We start from the raw sequence: 19040 nt of genomic DNA, 5'->3' as shown, positions 1-19040 counted from the left end.
AGAGTGAAGACTTGCCCAGAGCAATGGCCACACTCAGCCCTGTGAAGCAGCCCATTCAAACCTCTGCAGCTTTGTCATAGCGAAATGGGTCGAATCTCTCTCTCTTTGTGTGACCCAACTTGACCGAAATGTGGTAATTGAGGAATCCTGGGATTTTCACTCCCTGTGGTGATGTTCGGGCCAAGCTTTCAATACATTCATTTACAGTACAACAAGTTGTTACATGAGAAACAGGTCAGCTGTAAATTTCAACTTTGAAAAACATCCAGATATGTGTTTATTCAGGCGTGGTGTGATCTCGCTCAGATTCTCGCCCCTTCACATGTACAGGGTCATGTAGTCTTAAATGACCCTGGCTCAGTGTTGTACCGTTGGTCATGTAGTGCCACAAACAGGACAACATTTCCACAAGTCTTAAGAGAGGATACTTTTAAAAATAATAACAGTAATTCCATCAGCCTCAGTTACGATAAACTTTAGCATGTTAGTAGGCTTGTGCTGATTGGCGATCAGATCGTATATTGACAATTAAAGGAATGATCGACGATTGGTGTTTCCTATGCATATATTTTTTTTTTAAGATCATTTTTTGGGACATTTCCGCCATTTAATGGGACAGCTAGATATGAAAGGGGAGAGAGGGGGAAGACATGCAGGAAATTGTCTCAGGTCGGACTCAAACCCTTGACCTTCTGTTTCAAGCATACACCTCTATATATGTGAGCCTGCCGTACGAACAATCTACGCCTTACTGCTTATTTTCTGGTGGAGCGGTAAGTCCGCCCGCTGAGCCACGTTAATCAGCACAAACAACGAGTGAAGTTTGAATCCTTAACGTTAATTACAAAGAAGTTTTCCGTGTCTTTTCCATGAGTCTGACACCTGCTGGGCTGCGTCACCCAGCCTCCCAACCTTCCCGGCTGCTGCCAGGGTATTGGGAACTACATTAGGTCAGCCTGCACCGATTAATGTTAGTGGGGACTAACGGCAGCTAACGTTACCGGTCGAGTTTCCCTCGTGCGGAGCTTCACCTCCAACACGACAAATAAACTATAGGTATTACATGTACAATTATCATATTAGGAGGCAGAGGAATAGCTATACATTTAACACACTGACCTACACACAGAGAGAGCCGGAGAGTGAGAGAGAGAAGCCACCGCTAACTGCTAAACTAAAGTAGCTAACAGAGCTAATAGCGTGTAAACAACTATAGGATTAGCGAGAAAGTCGCTAAAAGGAAGTCGCTATGAGTGCTTGAGTGAACTACTGTAATGTTAGGTTTAAGGGACAATTAGACGCTGTCATGAAGAATATGACAAAAAATAACTGCATCGAGCTACCAAAGCAAGACACTATCAACACTGAAGCATGTCAGCCAAGGGGGTAAGCTTCTCCTCGGACCGCGAACCTCCTATGGCGCCATTTTGATGCTAATAAGCCATCACCTCCCGTTAGCATTCCATTGACTGCCATTCATTTTGGCGCCACTTTGACAGCGAATAACTTTACATCTGAAGCGTTTAAAGACTCTATTTGTCCATTGTTTATTTCTAAAGAAACATGACAATATATAAAAGGCTCCATTACCTTGTACCTCACGTTATGGCTCCGTAGCAGACGTTTTTGTAAAAATAGGCTAACGATTGTGTCATAACCACGCGACTTACTGTCGCATAGTAGAGGAATTACCGTATAGTACAGGAGAAGCGCGCAGGAAGTTTCGTCTCACATTAGCTGTTTAAGCTTAATTACTAATGTTAACTAGCATTTTAGTTAGCAATAATTAGCCTGTGTCCATGTTATTTCCTTACATATACCTACGCTCTCCGTCTCTGCAAGATTGGGAATGATTGACATTTCTCTTGGCACAGCTACCAGAAGACTTACAACTTTCAGACACGTTGCTCACGTCACATTTACGTTGTCTCTCTCAGTTGGAGGCTGCGCAGTAACGCTAGCCATCACCGGAAAAGTGCTTCTAATGGCCTTCATTGGTCTTCGTCCATAGCAACGGGATCTGTTGGTCCATTCTTATATACTGTCTATGATGTCAGCACGTCAACCAAGCAGGAGGCAGGACAGCCGAGCCGGTGTAAGGCAAGGCAAGGCAAGGCAAGGCAGCTTTATTTATATAGCACATTTCAGCAACAGGGAAATTCGAAGTGCTTTACATAAAACATTAAAGAGCAGTTAGAAATGAATACAAAATTAAAAACAGATACAATACAAGAATAAAATGCACAGTGCAGTACAAGAAATTAAAGAAAGGCTACATCAAAAAGAAAAGTCTTCAGCCTTGATTTTGGGGGCAGATAGCAGACTTGTCCCAGACGACCTGAGAGGTCTGGATGGTTCATAGTTTACTAGCAGATCAGAAATGTATTTTGGCCCTAAACTGTTTATTGATTTATAAACCAGCAGAAGTATTTTGAAATCAATTCTTTGAGGCACAGGAAGCCAGTGTAAAGACTTCAGAACTGGAGTGATGTGATCTACTTTCTTGGTCTTAGTGAGGACTCGAGCAGCAGCGTTCTGAATCAGCTGCAGCTGTCTGATTGATTTTTTTAGGGAGACCTGTAAAGACACTGTTCCAGTAGTCAAGTCTACTGAAGATAAAAGCATGGACAAGTTTTTCCAAATCCTGCTGAGACTTAAGTCCTTTAACCCTTGATATATTCTTAAGGTGATAATAGGCAGACTTTGTTATTGTCTTAATGTGGTTGTTGAAATTCAGGTCTGAGTACATGACTACACCAATATTTCTGGCTTTGTCTGTTGTTTTTAACATAGTCATTTGAAGCTGAGCACTGACTTTCAGGTGTAGCCAATTTCATTGATGAAAGTGAAAGCCACTCCAAATATCCATAATATGTTATGTCCAATTACGTGTTGTAGCCTGTCAGACTGGCGATAAGATCGCCTATCGGCAATCTCGAGTAACCACGATTGGATGATTTGAAAATATTGGAGATCGCTCAAGCCTAATGTTAACATACTAAATGTATGCATGAACAGTCTACAGCCTCAAGCGTAGCTGCAGATTTTTAATATTAGCTAACCACTCATGACTATGAACTCAAGAACCAAGGAGTTTACTTTCCTTTGGGTGATTGCTGAGGTGCTGAGTGTTGCTTGTTTGAGAGGAGGTGCGTTGGGCATGGCACTTTGTTCACCACCATCATCTGATGCCATTTCTGCTCTTTGCAAGACATTGGAATGCTTCCTCTAAAATAAAGAAAGACAGAACGAGCACAAATTAATAACACTGAAATTGTTTTAGCACTATCCTGAACCCATTTTGCTAGCCAAGTGGTATGAGTATGGTATAACAACATGAGCATTCATACATGCAACTAAAACCATGTGGAAACATTTAAACATGTTATATAGTGACTGTTGGATGCTATTACATAGACCGGTAGGGGGCTCCCTTGTATTGGTTATAAGGAGTTTACCTAGAGCGGGGAGCAGAAGTAAACCGTAGAGTAAATACCCAATGTAGGTCATGTTGTAAAGTATTGCCTGCAATAAAGCCAGCTCGACGGAAATGAAGATATCACAAAACATATAAAAGCTTCCACAGTAGCGTTACTAACAAGTACCTGAACAAGCAGATAGTTTTTTGTATTTGTAGTCCTGAACTGCATACTACAAAAATCTAACCGCAGTCTAAGCTACCACGAGCTAATTTTAGCTAGCAAGTCAAACGGGGCTAGCAACAGCTCTGGGGATAGTAAATCAGCACATAGAAGAATGTAAAGTCGCACGTCAACTAAGCATGTAGCTACCTGATACAACTATAACATAGCAAGGTGACCAGTAAAACTACAGCAGACAACTACCCTTGGATAATAAAAAAAAAAAGTACTTTAAGATGATCTTCAGGTTGGAGGTGGATTCTTTGGACGCTGAAAGGAGGTTGGTTGCTGGCAAGCAGAGGATGCACTGCACAGTCTTTAATGTAAAATGCTGTTTGAATTTCCAAGATAGAAACGCATTTCTGTCCTGGCTCTGTTGTGCCGGTTCCGGCTCCATCTCCTCTAGCTCCCGCTGCTCCTCTTCCGACTCCATTGGGATTGACCACGCAAAAGTTATACAAAAGTGAATAAACTCGTGAAACAGAAAAGTATCGTCATGTAATCCATTGATTTCAACAATGTAACTGTATTCTAAATACCAACTATTTAAATTGTAACTGTAACGGAATACAGTTACTCATAATTTGTATTCTGAATACGTAACGCCTTTACGTGTATTCTGTTACTCCCCAACACTGTGTATATCACACAGGTTGTGTTGATTAAAGGGTTCTCTACAAATATGAACCTTCTAAATCCATGGCTCACCAGCATTTTCTGGTTTATTAGAGGCAGAGAAAGGATGATAAATTCTAAATGTCAGATGGTGAGTGGTTTGTCTGAGTGCCCTTCTTACGAAGCAAGCAATTGAATGCAAACTGATGGGGGACTCATGCTGGAAATGTCATAATGCTTGGACACTGTGAAATGGAAATCAAAACTTTCCGAGGCAAATAGGTCCCAAGTGGCAACAATGAGAGAACATAAATGTAAAAGTGTCCCAGTAGAAAGCTTACTACTGCTTTTTTAGGAGTATGTACAGACAGTCACTCTGGAATAGGTATGTCCAGAATGTGTTGCCACATGCCAGGTATGTTGTCTCCACCTCTCTAACTTGCCTTCCAGAGAAAAAGAAGAGATAATAGCCTCTCAGCAACCTCTGTGATTGTAGCCTGTCAGAGGGGTTTTACTTTATTCACTCAGTACTGCAGTTCTAGTTAAAACCCTGGCTTTACACGAGGGGTAAACTGACAACAACACTTCAAAAACTTGGAATTTGTTGGAAAAAATATGATATTATTACTGTATGATTATTAAATATTGTATGTGGCATATTGATGCAGTATTCTGTTACTGTATAATTAATTGAATGGGTTCGAAGTGCTGCTAAATGTGTCGTGACAGAACAGCATATATTTAGCTTCTGTCAGCATCTGAGCAGCTCATTGTTATCCATTAGGAGCAGCTAGTGCAGTTTAAGAGCCTTACCAGGCAGGGGGTGAGTTTTTCAGCCACTGAGTCAGTGACACATTGGGAAGAGTAAAACTCCATGCCAGTCACTTATAGTCAACAACAATGTGCTATCAACATGTAGCCGCTGCTTTAAAGTTAATCTTTTTTTTAAACTTTATTTTTTAAAGTATAAAGAATATAACATAACCTAATCATCTAATTTAGTGGTAGAACCAACTGTCCAGATCGCAAATAACTTTCAGAGGAATTTCAGATGGTTAAATGTGTGCATTTGTTATGAAATTCTGAGAGCCACTAGGAATCAATCTCTGTGTTGGAACTGTATTGACGAGGCAGACACAGTTGGGGATTCCCTTAATTAGAAAGTATAGGAAGACAATCAATTAGTATAAAGCAATTAAAGGCATCTCATCCTTGCAAAACATAAAACCTGTTTAACAACCATAAGATGGTAAAATATCCATGTGCAAACCTCTTTAGCTTCAGTAGGAACAACAACCAAGTGTAAATGAACATATTCTGAATGAGACACAATTTTACTGTCAAATGATTGATATATTTATCAATTCAACAAAATTGTCTGTGGGAAACAAAATACAAAGAGTGTTTTAAAGGAGAAAAAAAAGCACAATAATCCCATATTTTACATGTCAATAGCCTCAGAGAAAGCATTCATGTGGATTAACTGTTTAAGTACTGTTTAAGAAGATAATCTGAGAATGCTGCATACATGAATTAATTTAGCAGCCTGTGTACTTGGGAATTTAACATAACAGCTGTCAGAAAAACAGTGTCATAATTGATCTTTGCATATTTAAATGATGTTGAAACTGAAACTGCGTCTTTTTATATTAGGTCCAGTCTTCAGTACCACAGTGCCATCCATTATCAACCAGCCCCTCAATACAAAACTAATGGATATAAAGTATCTAAAGGGGAATTTTTACATTTGATAAAGAATGGCAGGTGGTTCTGCTGTGTCGTTCCCATGGTCATTCCTGTTGTGAGTATTAGTTTGTGTAGTAATTCCCTGCTTCTGTGCCATAAAAGGACACGCAGGAATCTCTTTCCACTCCTTAGTCCATAATTTAATGATGCTTGGTTGGCTTTCATCAGAAAATGACCATGAAAGAGAAACTAAACAGGTTGAACACTGATGTGTGTTTTTGGTGAGGGAATTTATTGCTCTCCTTGAGGACGGCCAGTCCACATTTGGAATGCTTGTGAAATATTTACAGGAGTCACTGACACAGTAACTCGCCGCCATCAACACTGTGGTTTAAAATAGAGTGGTCAATGTCAGAAAGTGATTGTGTCTTCAGCCTGTCTATCCTGTCTGCCTTTTCACATTTGTTGACAGATTTGTTAGCATCAAACTTTCACCCGTCAAGGTATTAAGCTTGTATCCTGTGGAAATGTCTTTCAAATTCCCAGTAAATCTTTCCAGCATAGATACCAACAGTCTTGTTACCATGGTGTCTGGCTTTCTGCCTCCCAGCTCTGGCAGTTCCTAACAACCAAGAGCAAAGGTCATGACCGCTCCAGCCGACAACTGTTTGGTGAAATCAACGCCCCACACAGGGGGCACAAATAACTTTGCACTCCATCTGAATTGGAACAACTGAAGTTTCTCCAGTGAGCACAAGAGGAGCGGGATGATCTGGCTTTGAGGGCGGTCACGTATGCTGTCCTCAGCCATCCTCTACCCCCCGTGCTGCACTTTTAGGAGCTTTTTGTACAAGTTCAATTGACAATAGGCTGCATTCCTCCTAGCAAGTGAGGAACATGGTTTGCTGGCACTTGAAATGCTCTTCACGGCATTCATATGGACTCTTGCTTTTGAACAGTGCCCTCATTGTTAAGACCCCTCTTTTCAGACAAACGCTCACTTTGACATCAAAAATACAGAAATAAGTTGTGACATATACAGCGCATCGTCTTGTTGACAGTGACAGTGCGTCCCAGTTGCTAGACGAATGATGAAGTAAACATCCTCTCCGTGTGTGGTAACCGGAACCTGTAGAGATAGAGCAACTTTAGCTTGTTCAAAATCAAGATGTGTCTCACAATCAACACTTAATCTGATTGTACAGCAGGCACATATGTGTGGAAAAATAATAATATGTCTTCTGTGTTTGACAGGAGTAAAGAATTTGTCTATGATGCACATTTTCCAGGTTCGTACATGTTCCCCTGCTTTAAGACTGGGATGATCTACATGAGCAGTGTCATCAGCTAAATGTACTTAAAGTATCAAAAGTACTCATCCAAGTGTGTTATATTATTATAGTTTAGGATAACAGTATTATACATACATTATTTGATTACTATTACTTATTCATTATGTGTAAGCACTTTAACAACTTTTTTATTTTAAAAGTCTATTTACTTACAGCCACCAAAGGTGTTGAATCTAGGGCTGCAAGTAACAATTATTTTCATTACCAGTTAATGTGCTGATTATTTTCTCAATTCATTGTTTTAAAACTAGTGAAAAAATAGTGAAAAATGCCTGTTCATCTTCTGATATCTTGTTTTGTCCAGCCAACAGTCAAACAAACCAAAAGGTATTCAGTTTATTATGACAAAGAGAAGGATAAAACCTTCTCATTTTAGAGGCTGTAAGAAGCACTTTTGACCTTTTTGACTAAAACAATTATTCCATTATCAAACTAAAGTGCAGAAAGGGTAGTCAATGCATTTAATTAACACATATGTTGAAACATATCTTAAAAGCTTCTTTTATAACCATTAGAAGCAGCAGCCTTTTTAATTTTCACCCCAATGGTGAGCATGTTGCGCAAGTGTTGTACAAGCTTGTTTGAATTCTAAGTGTTTGATGGTGATATATGTTGTTTAATCTTTATCATATTTTCCCCAGGCCTCTGCAGTGCACTGCAGCTCAATGATTTTGCTCATCCACTGCTGGTATTACTAACAACAGTCTCTGAACTGAATGTCTGTCTTTTCCTGCTGCTGGAATTTGATTCATATGCTAATGAGTCGAATTCCCATGGATTTCTCTCTCCTGTGCCGTAGATATCACCCCCAAAACTCTCTGCCTCCTCCCTCTCGCTTTCTGTCTGTTATTGTCTCTCCTGCTCCCTAACTTTCATGCATGCGGGGTCACAACGGTAATCTTACACAAGACTCTTGTCTGCAGTTCTACCTTTACAGCAGGTGTTGATATGAGTCAACATCAGCATGCATCTCCCTGCTTGTCTGAAATGCTTTTTCCAATGAATAGATAAACGTGAAGCAGCTTGAAAATTCCCTTAGATGTTTTTAGGTGACTTGAATATCGGACTTTCTTGTGGAAGGAATCTGCACATCAAAGTGCAAAATAGTTTATTTTTGTTTAGGACTGGTAACTATAATTATATTCTGGCCCCAGAAAATACTGACCGAAATACTTTATGGTTGGCTCATAGGGGTCTGTTTAAATTGTATACGAGAACATTGTGAACATAATTCTGGTAAGCGGGCAGACTGTGTGGACTGCCACCCATTAAGAAGTGTACAAATATTTTCAATTTCTTATGAAACTGTGCTGGACCACATTTGGCTGTTAATGTGGTTGAAATCATCACTGAAACAAATGCTAATGGATTTTCTGATTGCCAGATAGTCCATATAAAAAAGGAACATATTGGCAAATCTCTGAATAGGGTACAGCCCTACTAGCTTGGTATCCAAATGCACACACACACACCTGACACACAGTCTGTATATGAGCATTCATTTGGAACTATTTAACAGCTGCATGTTCAGTAAACGTTTAAATGTTTCAGTAAACACAGAACACATTCAATAGTAGTAGTAGTAAGGTGTCCTCCGAATGTACTCCTAACTAGCAGTACTTTTGTGTGAGAAAATTAGGTATTTGATTTGTTCTACATTGTTAGTCAGCAGAGTTGCCAGGGGGGATGTTGCAATCTCTGACTTACAGTAAACATGCTTCAGTTGATACTTGGCTCTGGTTGTAAGACAAGCCTCAATGAGTTTAATCACAACCTGCCAACAAGTTCAGCGTCTGTGTTGAAACATTTATTAACCTGATTAATATTGTCACTTGTTCTGTGGCTCACCTGTTCACACACTGAAAGATGTCAAGCAGTGTATCATCTGCATACAGATTGATCTGGGCCACCATGTCATTCGGAACATTTTTTTCTTTGCTCTGGCACTTCCCTCCGTACACCATCTCCCAAACTTCCGACACAACACAGTGAAACTCCTAAAACACTCTTTAATGGACTCTTTCAATTGGGCGCACAAACCAGAACAAACATTTTCATTCATGGTGTTCCAGAAATGCTAATGAGGCAAGGCCCTGACACTTTCACAGAGACACCCCTGTCATGGGTCTGTGTTAGGCAGCAGTGAGCCTATCACTCACACAGGATAATGCAAGGTAGAACTCCTATGTTTCCTATCCCAAGAGTAATTTAGACCTACCAAGCTGATGAGTCTCCTCAAGCGCCATTGGCTCTGAGCCAGAGCATTGATTTAACAGATTAAGGACAAACTGGGTTAAAACAAGCTGAAATGGAAAATTGGAATCCGTTTCCAAAAAATGGAACATGAAATGCCTTAGCTGCCTTTAGTGCTGTAATAATAGCTCATTTTATCCACCACCAGTCACTATTATATTAGAATTACCCTGATTGTGTTTTCAGTTGACCTTTCTCATTTATTGAGATAATATGACTCACAAATTAAGTGGTCTATATTCTTCATTACATTTCAATTTCAAAAAAAGCTTGTACGTACTGTTGTACTACTTGTGAGCCCTTGTCAGAGCTTGCTTTACATGTAATGATGTTTAAGAAACAGCTTTAATGGTACACTTGGGCAAGGTGACTCAGAGCTTAGTCTTTTGACATGTTGCAGCAGATGCTTCATAACTCAATGATTGCCAGCGCATCATGAGTAAGCACATAAGTAATTTACTTCCAAGAGTTCCAAGGGTGATGATTTTGTAAATGCAGTAGATACCATGCCAGATAAATTGCCGTTGTTGATTTTTTCATCCAGACAAACAAATGTTAAGGTAGAAGTATTACTGCTTGATCGTTTTTGTCTTGTTTGAAAAGAAACTAAGCTGCAGCTGTAAGCTGTTTGAAGAAGGATCCAAATGTTTTTTTTTTTTAAAGTGACAGGAAAATAGCTCTTTTATTTTTTCCTTTTCTTTTAGTCATCCACAAACTGTGTTGTTGGTGTTTAAAAGGAGAGGTGGGAGAGTGAGAGTGTTAATGATGTGTGTGTGCTACAAGACAAGGCAGGTTTCGTCCTGTATTGAGGCTTCATGACTTTCTGTTTCTAAGCCCTTTGGAGATGAAGGCTAAGCCTTGGGATCCAACAACAGCTGTAATTTCTAAACACCATAAAATGACATTTATCACGACTTGTCACTAAGTACATGGAAGTCTCTCAAGCTTCATGGGTGGCTGGGATCTTTAGTCAAAACAGACTTGACCCTCCCTTCGCCAGCAATACATTTTTCTATGACCCTCCAAAATGATTGGGAAAAGAGGCATGACCCTCCCCACCAATTTATTGATGCTTTCTGTACTGGTTTTCGCTTGGCAAAGATGTACAGATAGCCACTGTTTTTTTACAACGACATACATGACTTAACCTCCGCTTTCTGATCTTACACATCACACTCCACCAAGATGGTGGCCATTTCATTAGATTTACTCACTATAAGTCAAAAATGAACTGCAGTTTTATTTGACAGTCAGTGTGTTCAATGAGTTTACAACACCTCAGCGGTTCTTCAGATCTCATTAAAAACTGTAAAAACTGATAACGGAAAACGGTTCTTGAATGACAGATGTGTGCCTGTGTTTGGAAAATTAAATCTGGTCAGGATAAACAATATGTATGTACTAATTATCTTGTGTTTTAAAGTCTGGATATTTTCCGTCTATAAAATCATTTTATTTCATCATATACTAGTCGTGGCATCATGATACCGGCGGAGATCCCGGCATGGCAGCTGCCTTTAGGTGCTCTGGGTAGGTCTGTGTTAGTTGTGTGAAACCAGTGTATGCAAACGTGGGGTGCTGTCCACCCAACTCAGATAATGGGTACATACGGGCATGATACATGCCGGGAATTGAAGCAAGACCTGGATGCGGGAGATTTAGGACACCCGGTTTGTGGATTATTCCTTGAAGTTGTGCGGCCCGCGGAGATGGGGTGTCTGCGTGGCAGCAGGATAACGGGCTGCCTGCTGGGCTGTCGCGGCTCAGACCAGGGGAGAGGTCTCGGCTCACACGTTGGTCTCATCAGCAAGCAGGGCATCAATTTGGAAGTTTTTCAATTTCTCCATGACGGCTTCACTCAGGCGGACTGCAGAGTCTCAAAAAGACAAATGTGCCTACGCAGTTGGTGGAAATTGCGGGTTAGGTTTTTGTGCTTCCAGCTAGCGGTCCGCGGTGCGATTTTTGTTGGTTCAGACCCATCTGCTAGCGGGGGGGCCGAGACTGAGAGAGAGGCTTCTTGGAAAAAAATATAAACCAAACAAGCCACTTTGAAATTTTGCTGTTTTCATGAATACAAAAGTTGGGTGACACCCCCCCAGACTAAAAAACGTGACCCTTCCCTCAACAAAGAATAAAAAGACATGACCCTCTCCTCTTTTCCTCCGGTGGTCCATTCCATAAATAACAAACGGTCCCTAACTAATATTTGTAAACACAGCACTGTAATCCCATTAAATGTTTATGTTGAAGTCAAACTTTTGCAAACTTATATCAATAATACTGAAGGGTTGGACCTTCACAAACACGGGTTTTGAGGCAAAATTTCTTCTATTTTTTTGGGCTTCTTAAAAAAGACTTCGCCAACCCAACTTAATACCACTTTAGGCATTCAAGATTATCCCATAAACTAATTACCAGCTTAGTTCAAGCCATAGAGCACAACACTGCTCCCTTATCTGCCTCTCTGCAACAGTGAAACACATTGTGTTGTGTCAGGGTGAAGCAAGGTGTGAAGAGGACTTCTTGTGTGTGACTGTTTGTCTCCACACTGTCTCTCACTGTGCTGCTAGCTGTGGCAAACTAATTAAGCTCCTGAATGTCACTCTTTGTCACTCTTCACTTCTGCAAGGGAGGTGTTCATTATGTTTTCTAGCTGGTGTCACTCAACAGATTGATTTTCTTTTTTTTAATGGAAATTCAGTTTTTTGCAATAATTAATTAAGATATCCCTGTGTTTTCTGTGTGTGGGGAAATAAGCTAAAAGAGTAGAGGAGAGAGCATCTTTGCTTGTATAGGAAATACGTAATCTTAATGTATGATCTGTGTTAGGAGTTAGGAGTTAGGTTGCCAACTGTTTGCGTGCCAGGCTGGTTAGGGTTAGGTGGTGCTTCACATGTCATTCCTCAACTGTGTGCCAGCACAGGAACCACTTAAAGCTTAGTGACACTTACTGTAAATGACAACTATCCACACTGCAAAAAATAAAAGCCCCGTTCTGATGTTGTTATTGACAGTGTTTTTGTTGTTGAGGGTTTTAAGGTTTTGAAATATGAGCTGCTACACATTTTACCTTTAACCTGTTTTGCTTAGTGTAGAGATTTACATAATACTGGAAGCACAGGTTAGATGTGGATGTGTTTGATGTGTCTCAGAGAGCTGTTTGTGTAAATTCCAGACTTACATGATTACTAGCTTGTTGAAGTGCTCGGGGGACCAGAACAGAGACAAGGCACACTGCACCATTAAGTAATGACGAAGACGCGTTTTATGACCTTGACTGGATTAAAACCTTGATGTGTCTAGAGGGAAACACGGCTATAGGCTGTTAAGACCACACTGTAAGTCACTGATGCCTATATTGCATATATTAAACTTGTTTTGAGACTTCTCTAGACCGCATATATATATTTTTTCTCCTCATTGGTCTGTTTTTAATCTGTGTTTGCAAATGTGAAAACAGTAAGTGAGACTTCTGTCATCTACAAATAAGCAGTATTGTTAAAGAAGCCTAGATTGTAAGCATAGATGAAGAGATGGTATTTGCCTCACAAAAAGTAATCAGTCAACATCTACAGAGATCTAACTCAAACTGTATAACAACATCTAGCAAAGATGGTAATCATATGAGTTGTACCAGTACCAGTAATACACACAGAAACTAGTTACGAGGCACACATTCCGAAATGCGTTCCTCAAAGCCACTATGCATGTGGTTTTGAGGTTTTGATCTTCTGTGGATCAATGTAATAGTTTTCACCACATAATTAAGCAGCGCGAATGCAAGCATTAGAGGTTTCCTGAGACAGCCAGAAAATTTGCTTAATTACACATTCTTTACTAACATCCTGGATTTTAAGAATGAGACCTTACATGCAAGAAGCCCAACCCATTGCATTTAAATTGTGTACTTTGCTAAAAAAAAAAAAAAAGTAAACAGAGGGAGGTTTTATTTTGTTGGCAAAAGCACTTTAGTATTTGTTCATGAATAGAGTTTGTCTAAAGGCTGGCTTTCTCTCTGTCAGTCCCACCAGATTTGCGAAGATGTCTGAAGCCTCCTCTTTCATTGCTGTCATTCTCTGTATTGACAGCAAAGCTTGTCATGATGCCATCTTTTGTGTCTGCAGTTGTATGTCCGTTTGGGTGAACTGTTAGCACTCACTGAAATCTTTTCTATTGTGATTTCAGACAATGTTTGAGAATGTAGAATTGTGAATGGTTCACATCCTTAGCAGCTGTTGAAATAGATTTACTGTACATACTTAGGTGTGTCCCGGTGACCTTCCTTTCTTTCTTTGATTATGCTCATTACACACACGCACATATGTTTACAGATATTTTAACCCAGTCATCTTATGTAGCAGTATGCCAAGCTTTTTGTACGTTTGTTTGAAATATATTTTGTAATTTGTGAGCTTTGGATAAAGACAGAAGCAAAATACTTTTAATTAGCAGAAAGCACAAGAGGCAAGGACCGTTGTGGAGGAAATGCATCATGACAAAAACACGGGCAGGGCAACCTTTCAGTCATTACAGGGGATTGAGATGTCGGTGGAGAAGTGAAGTTGGAATTCACAAATGGCGTTGTCTCTTGTTTGTTTTAACAGTTTTGTTAATTTAACAAGCACAATGAAACGGGTCATGAGTAGAGACCCTGAAAAGACTTGGCAAAGCCCTACTTATTCCCTTTTGTTAATTCCTTGTGTGAGTGTCTTGTCATCGGTCAGCTGCGAGTCATTATTAGAACGATTATACTTTTAATCTTAAATATATTAATATTAGTATTTTATATGTATAATTTAATACACTTTTTTTGCACAATTACATAGCAAATATGTAGTTCTTTCCAATATTGTATGATCATGTCAGGGTGTTGATTTCTAAGTTTAAACATTATTCTGTGTTTGTACAAAAATTGTTAAATGGTTTCCATTACAAAAAGATGACAAACTAAACATGAAACATATGAAACAATTGAAAATTTAGTTATTTGACAGCAACAGAGAAAGGAAAAATTGACATCATGAGTCTAATATGGCAGGTCAGAAATATAAAGGGCTGCAACTATTATTTTCTCAATGTATTGATTTGTTTTTTGATGTATAAAGTGACAGGAAATGGCAAAAAATGTCCTTCACAGTTACTCAGAGTACAAGGTAACGCGTTGGTTTGCCTGACCAACGGTCCAAAACCCCCACATATTCCATTTCCAATTATATTAAACAGAGAAAAGCAAAGAATCCTTAAACTGAAGTAATTCGGACCAGCAAATTGTCAGCATTTTTGCAATATCAAAATAGAATAGAATAGAATAGAAGAATGAATCAGCTATGAGTGAACATACTGTATGTTACCATAAAAAACATAACAAAGGTTAGCATTGATCTGTTATGTTGTTTTTCCTTTTGGCACTAACTTGTTCCTACAACATACAGCCAGATGACTCTCTGTGTATATATTTACTCAGACTAGTTTGTTTCTTTGCAGTGTGGGATGAACGGAGTTTGGCTTCCTCTCATTGCCCTAATGTTAATTAACTTGCATGACTAACTACATAACGTTAATCTTCTTATCAAAAATATGAGTACTGACAGTGTGCTCCAAATGCACCTTTTTCCATTAATTTAGCTAACTGTATTTACCTTAGATTTCAGGTCAAATCAGGCCTCAACAGGCTGCAAGGGAGCAGCTGGCTGCCTGCCTGACTGAGAGTCTCCATCACTGGGTTGAGCCCAGAGGGCATTAGAAACATTCGTCAAAAGGAAGGTAGGGAGAGTTAGAAAATAATATATTTTATTGTCCACCATAAATTGTCTGTTTAACTTCAGACAGTGAGCTGGATTACCTTTACTCTTTTGCCCAAGTAAAGTATATTTGTAATTTATTTTCACCATATGACCTGTCAGGGATCATCTAGTAGAAACTATTTTAATTCAATAGCTGTTAATTTATTTGATCTGCTGCACTTTGAATCAATAGACTGAGATTAAAAATGATGTCTAATGGATGTTTGTCAGATTTAAGTGATGCTTTTGACTTAAGCTGCAGATCCTCTTGCCTTTGCTGTCTCACAGAACGGTCTAATAACATGAGAATGAAATGCTTTCCTTCAGAATGAGAATTTCATCCTGTTGTATACTTTCTGTAATCTGTAATAAGTATTTATAAAATTAAATGTCCAAATTTAGCGTGCAAAGCTTGTCCTTTTGATGTAGGGAGCGTTAGAACAGAATAAATTATTGCCATTTTCTATTTGTCAAGTTGATCCCTACCCTGTCCTCTAGCCTACCGGTAATAAATAGAAAATAAAGTAATTCAACACAGGTAATCCCGTTTGTTTAATTTCTTTTTATGACTCAAATGTATGCTATACAAAAATGTGTTTATGGTTAAATCGCTTACAAGAACGCAACATTGTTTACAAGAGCACAGATTCTACATAAATATAGCCTCTTAATTTTGCTCTCAAAGTGCACCAGATTGATGCATTTAACTTTAAAATGTACAAAACGTTCTTCCTGCAGGGCAGTGTGAGCATTGCTTACCCTATTGGTGTGATCATTATGTCTCCATTAGGCTTAGGAAATGATGTTGTAGATAACAATCTACCTTATTCCTAAATACAATACAAATCTGGAAACTCTGAACGGTGTCTGTTGCTTCGCAAATCATGGCTTTACTTCTTGGAATATAAATGGGGCCGATTGAGAGAATTTCAGACAGATAACATCTGGAGATCTATGCATAAAAGGGATATTTAAGTTATTTGAATAGTTTCAGGAGAAATACAGATTACACTGAATCATTTCTTTACATATCTCCAGATAAGAAACTCTGCTTGCACGTTAAATCTTTACAAGAAAGAAAATGGAAAGGAAAAGCCAAATCATAGAGATCCTATTAGCATGCTATCAACAACATCATGTCTATTTCAGGCATATTCTCCCATTCCTCCATCAATCAATACCCTGGAGCACCGCATAGAAATGAAAACACACAAAAGCTCTGGTCCTCTGAGAGAAAATGACTCCCTTCTCTTTTCAATGAAGCTAGGACACATTGCATTAAAATCATTGAGATGGAGCTGGGTGTAAATGGGCGTGCATAGTTTGTGGAAGGCAGGCAGAGAGAGAGAGAGGGAGTAAGAAAGAAAGAGAGGGAGAAACATCCCGGTACTTCCTCTCCGCCCATTCTTTAATGCTCACCGAGTAGCCCCACAGTGCAGGCTTTGTCCCAGTCATTGTCACAGGCTTAGAGAGCCTCTTTGCCAAGTGATAGGCTTTGGCGACATATGTCACTTCAGTGAGTCTCCTGTCGCTCCTTTTAGCCGCTTGAGTGGAGGGGCGGGCAGGGAGGCGTGCCTGTGCACCAGGAGAGGAACAACGTGAGGTTGAGGAGGAAGGACATGTCAGAGATGTTAGTTCAGAGAGAGTTGTTGGAATGATCCCTTGATGGTTCTGTCTCGTACTATTTTTTTATGGACTTGTAGTGCAGCTGCATTGGGCCTCTGCTAGAGCTGGACTTAACATGTAGAATGACTCAAAAAGGAGTAAGTATTGGTTACTTCATGAAAAGTGTACTGTCAGTCTCTTTCTGTACTTACTGTATATGTAATTGAGTAGAGTAACATGTACAGATAATTTCTGCATTACTTTTCAGCTACACATTCAAAGTCTGTTGGGGCGCTGGCTTGTCTGAGGGAGGTTGAACAAAGTTTGAGTTTAAAGAGAGGGCGGGGGTAATTGTATACAGTGTGTGTTGGCAGGGATTAGTCATGTAGTAGTCACACTCATAGTGCCCTGGCCAACTATTGGCTTAGGATACACAATCCCTGCAGATTTGTGGCTATGATCTGCCATGTGTTCAGGTAATAGATCCCTGGACTCCCAAAACTAATGCTTTGTTATCTGTTTACATAGGGACTCCACCCCATTTTACGCTCCAAAGATTTTGCCTTTTAAACAGACTCTTTGACTCTGTCAGCTTTGTCTGAGTTATCATTAAAGTGGCACGTTTGCAGATCTCACGTGCATTTAACATTTTGTAATCTGCCTAACCCACAAGGTTCCTTGGGTGTGCATCAGGCAGGAGATTTGCTGCGCATGAATGAAAGTTGCCTGTTTGGTTGTTGCCGTGTTGCCAGGATGAACACAAATCTCGATAACAGCTCTCACTTCTCATGTCACTGGTGGACTGTAGGCCTCCTACCTAACAAGGTCTCTGCGTGCTCTGATGTGGGTTTCTGTCTGTGAAATATATCACAACACTGTCACTAAAGTTTTGATTTATGTAGGTGATTGCTAATGCAAAGCTGTATCTGTGTGTGAAAGACAGTATACAATAGCACCAGACTGAGAATGAGAGAGACGTCCAACTTTATGACAAGTGGAAAATGCATGTTTACTCCACTGGAACAAACATCTAACCAGTTTTGTTTACCATTCAATCCGGTGGAAGATAATCACGAAAAGTCCTTTATTGCAAATAATACTCTCTCTCAATTTGCTTAATTGATTCTAAATTTAAGCAGCTTAATCATGCATCTAGTCTACAACAATCACCACATGAACCTTCCCCACTAAGAAGAGACAACACATGCAGCTTTATGTCCTTAGAAGAACCCTAAGTCGCACTCAGTCACTGTTAAGCAAGACTGCCGGAGCTCCCCGCCTTCGTTCTCCTGATAGCAGGATTAGCTAGGGTGAACCCATTTGGCATTGCCAGTGCTGCCGCCACAGTCTCAGCACTGTGAGAACTAAACCGTGAAATACTGACGGGCTTAGACCAATTTATAGTCTGCCATCTTGGATCTAGCAATCGTAGCTGACAGCAGCTTTGTGCCAGTCAGGTTTACTGTAAGCATGCCATGTGATGCCACCAGCCAGGCTCTACAGTTCAAAGGGTAATCTCCAGACAAGTGTTTTGCTGTGTTGTGCTACGACATCACAACAATGAGGGACAACTAACGCTGAATAGCCCTCAATGGGACTTGGTTATTTTTGCATACATTAGGCACCATTTTAAATGGCCCTTATTACAGAGCTTTACATTTCTTCTTTTTTCATACATAAAAATAAATAAATAATGTGCAAACTGCTGAAATTTGATTCATCTAATTTAAAGTAAAAATTAAGGATTTTCAATACTTTATATGTCCATTGCTCTCTACTACTCCTTTGTGACTGTTCTGCCTTTGAGTGCTAAGCTTCCAAATCCATTATAAAAAGTGCCCTTTAGGTAATCTACTTGCTTGCAAAACATCAAAAAGAACATTATTCTTACCCTGATATTTAAAAGGAAATCATCAAAACAGAACAGAATGAATCTTTAATGGATTTGTATTGGGATTATCACAGAAAACCCTACAAAGTATAAGGGTTTGACAGGTTTTTATGTTGTCAGATTTTGTTTATCTATTTACCTTCTGGTTTTCGTTACTTTTACTTGGCAGTCAGCCACATTATGAAGTGGCCTGTTTTCAATGCTACCCATTAGC

At 39.6% G+C, this 19040-nt stretch overlaps 1 protein-coding gene across 10 annotated transcripts in view; it reads left to right on the top strand.

Moving 5' to 3' along the window:
- The window catches only part of chl1a (cell adhesion molecule L1-like a), a 51732-nt gene that overhangs the window by 1318 nt on the left and 31374 nt on the right, over window positions 1-19040 (top strand). For 2 of the 10 annotated variants that reach the window (XM_078254741.1, XM_078254740.1), the window contains exon 1: window positions 16731-17093. The exons of 1 other annotated variant lie outside the window; for it this stretch is intronic. The gene's annotated coding sequence lies outside the window, so the exon portion shown is untranslated. Of the gene's footprint in view, window positions 1-12781; window positions 12886-16730; window positions 17094-19040 lie in introns of those variants that run through there. 7 more of the 10 variants (XM_078254739.1, XM_078254733.1, XM_078254743.1 and 4 more) reach the window with 5 other exon arrangements.

Source organism: Sander vitreus, chromosome 7 (assembly GCF_031162955.1).
Source record: "Sander vitreus isolate 19-12246 chromosome 7, sanVit1, whole genome shotgun sequence".
NCBI classification, from domain to species: domain Eukaryota; kingdom Metazoa; phylum Chordata; class Actinopteri; order Perciformes; family Percidae; genus Sander; species Sander vitreus.
Note: the sequence above shows the minus strand (reverse complement) of the source record. Positions and strands in the feature narration are given on the sequence as shown.